The sequence below is a fragment of the Brassica napus genome, chromosome A6 (genome assembly GCF_020379485.1).
Source record: "Brassica napus cultivar Da-Ae chromosome A6, Da-Ae, whole genome shotgun sequence".
Lineage (NCBI taxonomy): Eukaryota > Viridiplantae > Streptophyta > Magnoliopsida > Brassicales > Brassicaceae > Brassica > Brassica napus.
This window is the reverse complement of record NC_063439.1, coordinates 12,480,475-12,487,031: the sequence shown is the minus strand read 5'-3', so window position 1 is coordinate 12,487,031 and position 6,557 is coordinate 12,480,475.

Below are 6,557 nucleotides of genomic sequence, written 5' to 3'. Positions count from 1 at the left end.
TGAAGAAAAGTGGAGAACACAGGTCTGTATAAATAGAGGGAATGTAGGTCCTACAGTTATCGGAGTGAGTGACTGTTAATCTGTTATCCGTTGATTTGATGGGCCTTTTGGACTGAGCCCATGCCAAATATCAACATTTCATGTCAACTTACTTAAATATATGAATTAATCAATAACCGATGGTTGGATGGGCCTTGTGGATTGATCTCCCATGTCAAATATGAACATTTCATGTCGACTTACATGAATATCCTCTGTATATTAAAAAAAAATATTACAACATTTTAACTATGACATGTATAATCACTATAATAATTCTTAGAAACACTAGAATGATTCTTAGAATCACTAAAATATTAAGTTGATCCATATAAACATATACTATATTTTTTTATTAAACTAATCATAAAATAATTATTAATATACAAAAGGATAGTTTCCATCTTTCCTAAAATAAAAACTATAGAATTACCTAACATGATTAAAATATATATTATAATTAATGATTTCGAATAATAAATATTGTGTAACTATTGTTTTATCCTTCATCATTTTTGTTTAATTTATTTTAATAATATAAAATAAAGCAATCATATTATAGAATAAAATTTATATGTTTGGCATATGTTACATTTTGAATTTTTAAAAACAATTTTTAATTACTAAACTTGTTAAAAGTCTTACATTTAAAATTTTGTGATCAATAATTTAAGAAAAATCAAGTCGGCAATAGCTCTAACGAACCGTTCCCAGAAAACCAAATCACTTTTTCATTTTTCTTCTATTAGTGACTATTTTCTTCTCCAAAAAATTAAAATACTTGACAAATTTGGCCAAGCTCATTTTTAACACATTAGATTTTTAAACAATCATTTAGTCCGTTTAATATTATGCTTAAACTTAGCATAAAACCCAACACATATGTTAGATATATTTCACAAAGCTAATAATTTCATATCTACTATTAATATATAAAATATTAAAAACACTCAAATATATTATTATGTTTGATGTCATTACAATAAATGTGGTATAATGTATTGTACGTGTAACAAATATATAATGTATAGTTTTAAAAACGTATTTAACTCTGCGCAAAACGCGGTTATTACCTAATATGAAATAATCAAGAAACAGAGAACAAAAATTAAAAATTCAAGAAAATGATACTTTCTTTTCAACATCTATATTTAATAATAGATTATTTGAATAAAACAGATCAAATCACGAATACCATTAAAATTTATATATTTGATTTGTGTCCATCCCTAGGTGTAGGTATTAATTTTACTATATATAGTGAACATAATTCTTATCCTAAAAGCTAATATTTAATAAACCAATTATATTGATGAACAAAACTTTAACGTACTGTGCATAGAAATATAAATTATATTATAATAGAAACTAGTGAAACATTATAATATAAATTAGGTGTTTCTGCAATTTTGCGAGTATAAATATTATATTAAAATATATATTGTGTTCACAATATTAACTCTTAATAATAATTTGAAATATTAAAAATTTAATTTTTAACTTCAAATAGTTTGATAATCAAAATTTTTAGTGTTATACTTTTAGAAGAGGTGTGAGATTTTTTTTTTTTTGGGTCAAAGAGGTGTGAGATTTAAGGATAGTTCAGTAACATCAACTTAAGTCACTACAAATCTTCTTTTTATATGAACCCAACATTATAATTGGTTCAAGTAATTGGTTGAATGGTCGGCGTTCACTACACACATGGAAGAATTTCTGCGATGTAAGGAATTCTTTCTTAACTTTATTATCCAGCATATATCAAGGACGCAAAATACTCTGGCGGACAAGCTGGCACGAGGTGATAGGACTTCGCCATCTGTTATGGTTTATGTTGATTCAGTTCCTCTGAGGTGGCTTTCGGACCAGAAACCTTCTTAGTTTCATAGCTTTTTGTTGTAAAAAAAAAGTAATTGATTGTAAAATTACTTTTTATTATATTTTAACAAGTGAAAACACAATAATATCCTAACCATCAAGTAAAGGAAAAAAAGCGAAAGTAATTATGTATGATTTATAAATCCGTATACATTTACAACCATAACAAATTTTAAATTTCACATATAAACGTAGATGTAACCATAAGTCACTTAAATGATTTCTCTTTTCATAGTAATGATTTTTTTTAAAATATATAACTAGAGTTTGATCACACGCTTTACAAAAAAAAACATTAATTTTGATAAAATAATGGTAAATAAGTTTTTTAAGACGTTTTTGCAACTACACGTGGACGTTAGAAAAAGCTCGTCCCCAGGGTAGATCTGAGTATACGAAAGGATAGCAATCTTCTCGAACTGGACGAATTCCTTCGCGTGAAACAGTTTATTCCACGAGCACCATGACGGCTATCACCACCTCTCAGCGATTTACCGATAATAATTTTGATGGATAAAGAGACAGAGGAAGTGTAAGAGATTTAAAGAGAAAAAGAGAAAATAAGAATAGAGGAAGAAATAGCATTATAGAGACATACTTTTTTATTCACAAAATAATCCTTTAACTTTTTACTTTAACAATTATAACCAAAATAAATATTTTTAGTGAAAATATACTGTTTATATAAATATATAATCATCTTTTTTATTTACATAATAGTTTCTTAAGGATATTCAGTGTAAATAATATCATAATTTTATGAATGTTAAACTAAATTAGGTTGGTTTTCAACTTTTACAAGTAAAATGTACTATTTGTAAAATTAGAAAAGAATATATCAAAAATATTCCTTTTTAGACGAAGAAATAGAAGAATACATTGGAGACAAATCCATCTCTATTATAGAGTTCTCCTATTTTAAAGAAAAAAATAGGGAAATACATTGGAGATGATCTAAGTTAACGAAAACATATGATTTATATTCAGTATAATTTCCTAAAACAGTCTAACTGAATAACTTTTAACTAAAATCCAAACCGGAAGACGTGGATGACAAATAATTTATAATTTTTAACTAAAATCCAAACCGGAAGACCTGGATGGCAAATAATTTATAATTTTTAACTATAATCCAAACCGGAATGCCCGGACCCGACAAGACCCGATCAGAACCCGACCCGAAGACCCGAATGTCCAAGCCTAATATGTTTCGTGGAGATTTCTATCGTGTCCAAATCTTAGGAATGGCTTTAGTTTATATAAGAATCAATCATTTTTTGAGTTTATTTGATAAATTTGTAATGATATATAGTAAGACAAAATGACCATATTATAATTGGAACAACTAACAATACAATCGTAATGGTATAATTTGCGAGTAGACTACTGTATGGGGTTACAAATAAGTTACAAAGTATAAATGGTTACCAAATCGTGACAATTTTTTTTTGAAATGTTAAATTTATATATCAACAAAAAAAAAGTTTAACAGTACTGAAACTTTAAAATGCTACGCAATCACCCCATTTATTCCAGCCCCCAGATTCTGTTTGTATCAGTCCTGTCTAGCCCTTCACTTCCAGCCGATGGAGTTTCCCTTGTTTCTTTCCCCCCTTCCCTTCTACAGTAAAGCCATCTTTTCACCCTTGAGCCCCCTACCATTCCTCCCGTTTTCACTATTTTGCATTGAGAAGCCCCATCCCCCTGTGTAGAGTTCAACCTTTCCCAGGACACCAGCCGATTCATGGTTTCATCAGACTTCCCCGAGGAAGGAAGAACAGGCCCTCCTCCTTTTCCCCAGTCCCCTTGTCCGAATGGAAAAAAGACCATTACCAGGTTTCAGTGAGAATAACGGTCCCTAGCTCAGGGATCCCCTATTGAAACTCTGAAGCCAGCCTGAGAACGGATATGGCAGGGAGATTCTGTTTGGAACCAAGGCATATCCATACCCTTGTGGAACTCGATTTTGAGATGAGAACTGGAGGCCATGGGATGTTCACCAGGTTGTAGTTATTCCTTTTTCCAACCCATAACACGCCCTGCATTCTCCCTTCTCCCATGGACCAGATGATGGTAGCCTTCCCCCCATGTTTCTCCATGTTGCGACACCCTCCTTTGCGCCCGACGATCTACCAGTGAATTAGCATATCTTTGCCAAAGTGATAGCCGAAGCATTGTAAGTGACATGAGTTAGAGTCCACCTATATTGAGTGCCGTACTGAGTGTACACTTGTTTATGGAGAAACCCGGTTAACTGCAATTATCCAGAATTTGATACTCCGAGTGAAGGAACTTATTGGAGAAAGCCAAAGAAGTCATGGAACAAAACAAAATGATTATAAATGTATAAATCCAAAGGTACATTTGTTAAATGAGGTGTTCTGCCTATATGATGTGTACTAATATACAATATATATGTTTGTTCTTGAATTTTCAGTCAACTGGTTTACACAGTAAGCTGGTGACATACCCTGAACTCTTAGTTCTTTCATCGATTGTAGTGACAGTTCTATGACACCAAGATGAAAGCCTATACATTTGTTTGTGGCACGCGGATAGTCCATAGGATATAGAAAATTATCGAGTAACCCCCTTCCTTGTGCTCCTCCTATGATTAGTAGACCAATTATGAGTTTGATTCAGCCAACCATAATATTGTTAAATTGTAAATAAAATAACCATATTCCTGTGAACTAGATTTGAATTGTATTGAGAATTCCCTCAAAGATTTCTGATCATTTATGTACATAGTGTTAAACAGTCATCAACTCAAAAATACTCATTTTTTTTTTGATAGACCACATGCGTTAAATGGAGTCTCTCCTGCACCTCGGATTACAATCAGCACAAGTTCCAAATGTTTTCTGTTTGTGAATTTTAGACAACAAGTATTCAATTCATGCAAAAAGCTATAAATATCACCTTATGTTCCATAATATTTATGAGGCAAATTTTCTGATGTTGCACCCTTATTTTAAATCATCTAAAACGGTACCTAACTTTTTCATTTCTAATACTAAGCCACGAATGTTTCGGTGTAAAAACTGTAATCCACTTGCATAACATAACAAATATCCTTCAAGTATTCTAAACCCTTAACTGAAATGTAACAATAAAATAATATTAAGCAACTTCATTGTTCTTTTTTAAGACTCTTTTATGTTGTATGGACAAAAGAGTTCCATTAAACATTCATAAATTCTCCCTAAAAATATTGTATTATAACAGGTAACTTTTCTGACTTTAACGATTAAAAAAAAGAAGGTAAACTTCTTTTTATTCCAAAATAGTAGTTAATACAATACCAGCTATAAATATTAAAATTTGGTTAAATACTTCAATCGTATAAACAAAATGATCCTTCCTTCAACTGATAAAGTAATGCCAACCAGATGTCCTTACACCCACTTTGTTTTTGTATTCTTCGTGTCTACAATTATCAAAAATATTATGACTTGTCTAATATAATAGATTAGTTTCCTTAAATGTGTTAAACCTATTTTACTATATCCCAGTTAATTACAAAGCTAAATTACATCTTGTGAATTATGCAACGTAATAAAAATTTAGCTCACTGGGTGTTCTATGGTTAGGGGACTTTGGTTGGATTTGCTAACACACCAAGTTTCGAAGAAATCTTAATACATTTCAATTTGTATTAATAATAGTATTGATCACTATTTTATTCGAGAAATTTAATTATCTATAAAGCTAAAAGGATCTTTCCTTTTGTTCAAACCGTAATTTATATGAATATTAGTCCCTGAGCATTTCATGGACGATCGTGTTCTCCCCAATTCCCTTCAAAGTAAATAACCGTTTGCTATTATAATATAAAAGACCTCCCCCCCCTTGAAAAGTTATGTAAAGACGGTTTTGTAGCCCATTAATATCTGCAATGTAGTTGCAAAATTAAAAATACAAAGATTCAATTATAGCTTCGTGATTAAAATATTTTTCGGTTGTAAATAGTGTTAAATTAAAGGTAATAAACAACTAGAGTTAATAAAAATTCATTTTTTTTGAGATTAGAAAATGAGTTGTAGATATAAAATCTATCAACTTATTGTTAACCTTCCGGCTCTTTTATACCATTTTCTCACAATAACTCTTCCCTATTCCCCCAATCCCTTTGGTTTCACAAGGAGCCCTTGACCGGAAATTTTTAGTGTTTTCACCACCCATGACCACCTTAAAAAAAATATTAAATAACTATTAATAAATGTATCATTCTCATATAATCCTTTTCACATTACAGATTTGCTAAAATATAGCATACTTTATGAATAGTCAACATATTAACCGCTCTCTTCTTGACAAAATCATGCAATCCCCGTTTCAAAAAACACCCTTATAACTTCAAATAGCTCTACTTTTTTTTAAATCACCCTTCCATTATTGTTCTCATTTAAACATCTTAATATTAATTGAACACGAAGCCCTTTTGCGAGCCCTATATACAATATAGTTCAAGAATTTTACCTGCGATTACGAACTCCTCACAATTTGTAGTTGCCAAATTAGTGGCCTCAAACAAAATTTTTGTTGTATCAATACATCCAATCTAGGATTGTAAACTGTAACCCCCATGTAAAAACAAAACCTTACCACATCCAGGTTCATATTGTTTCAAACTATGA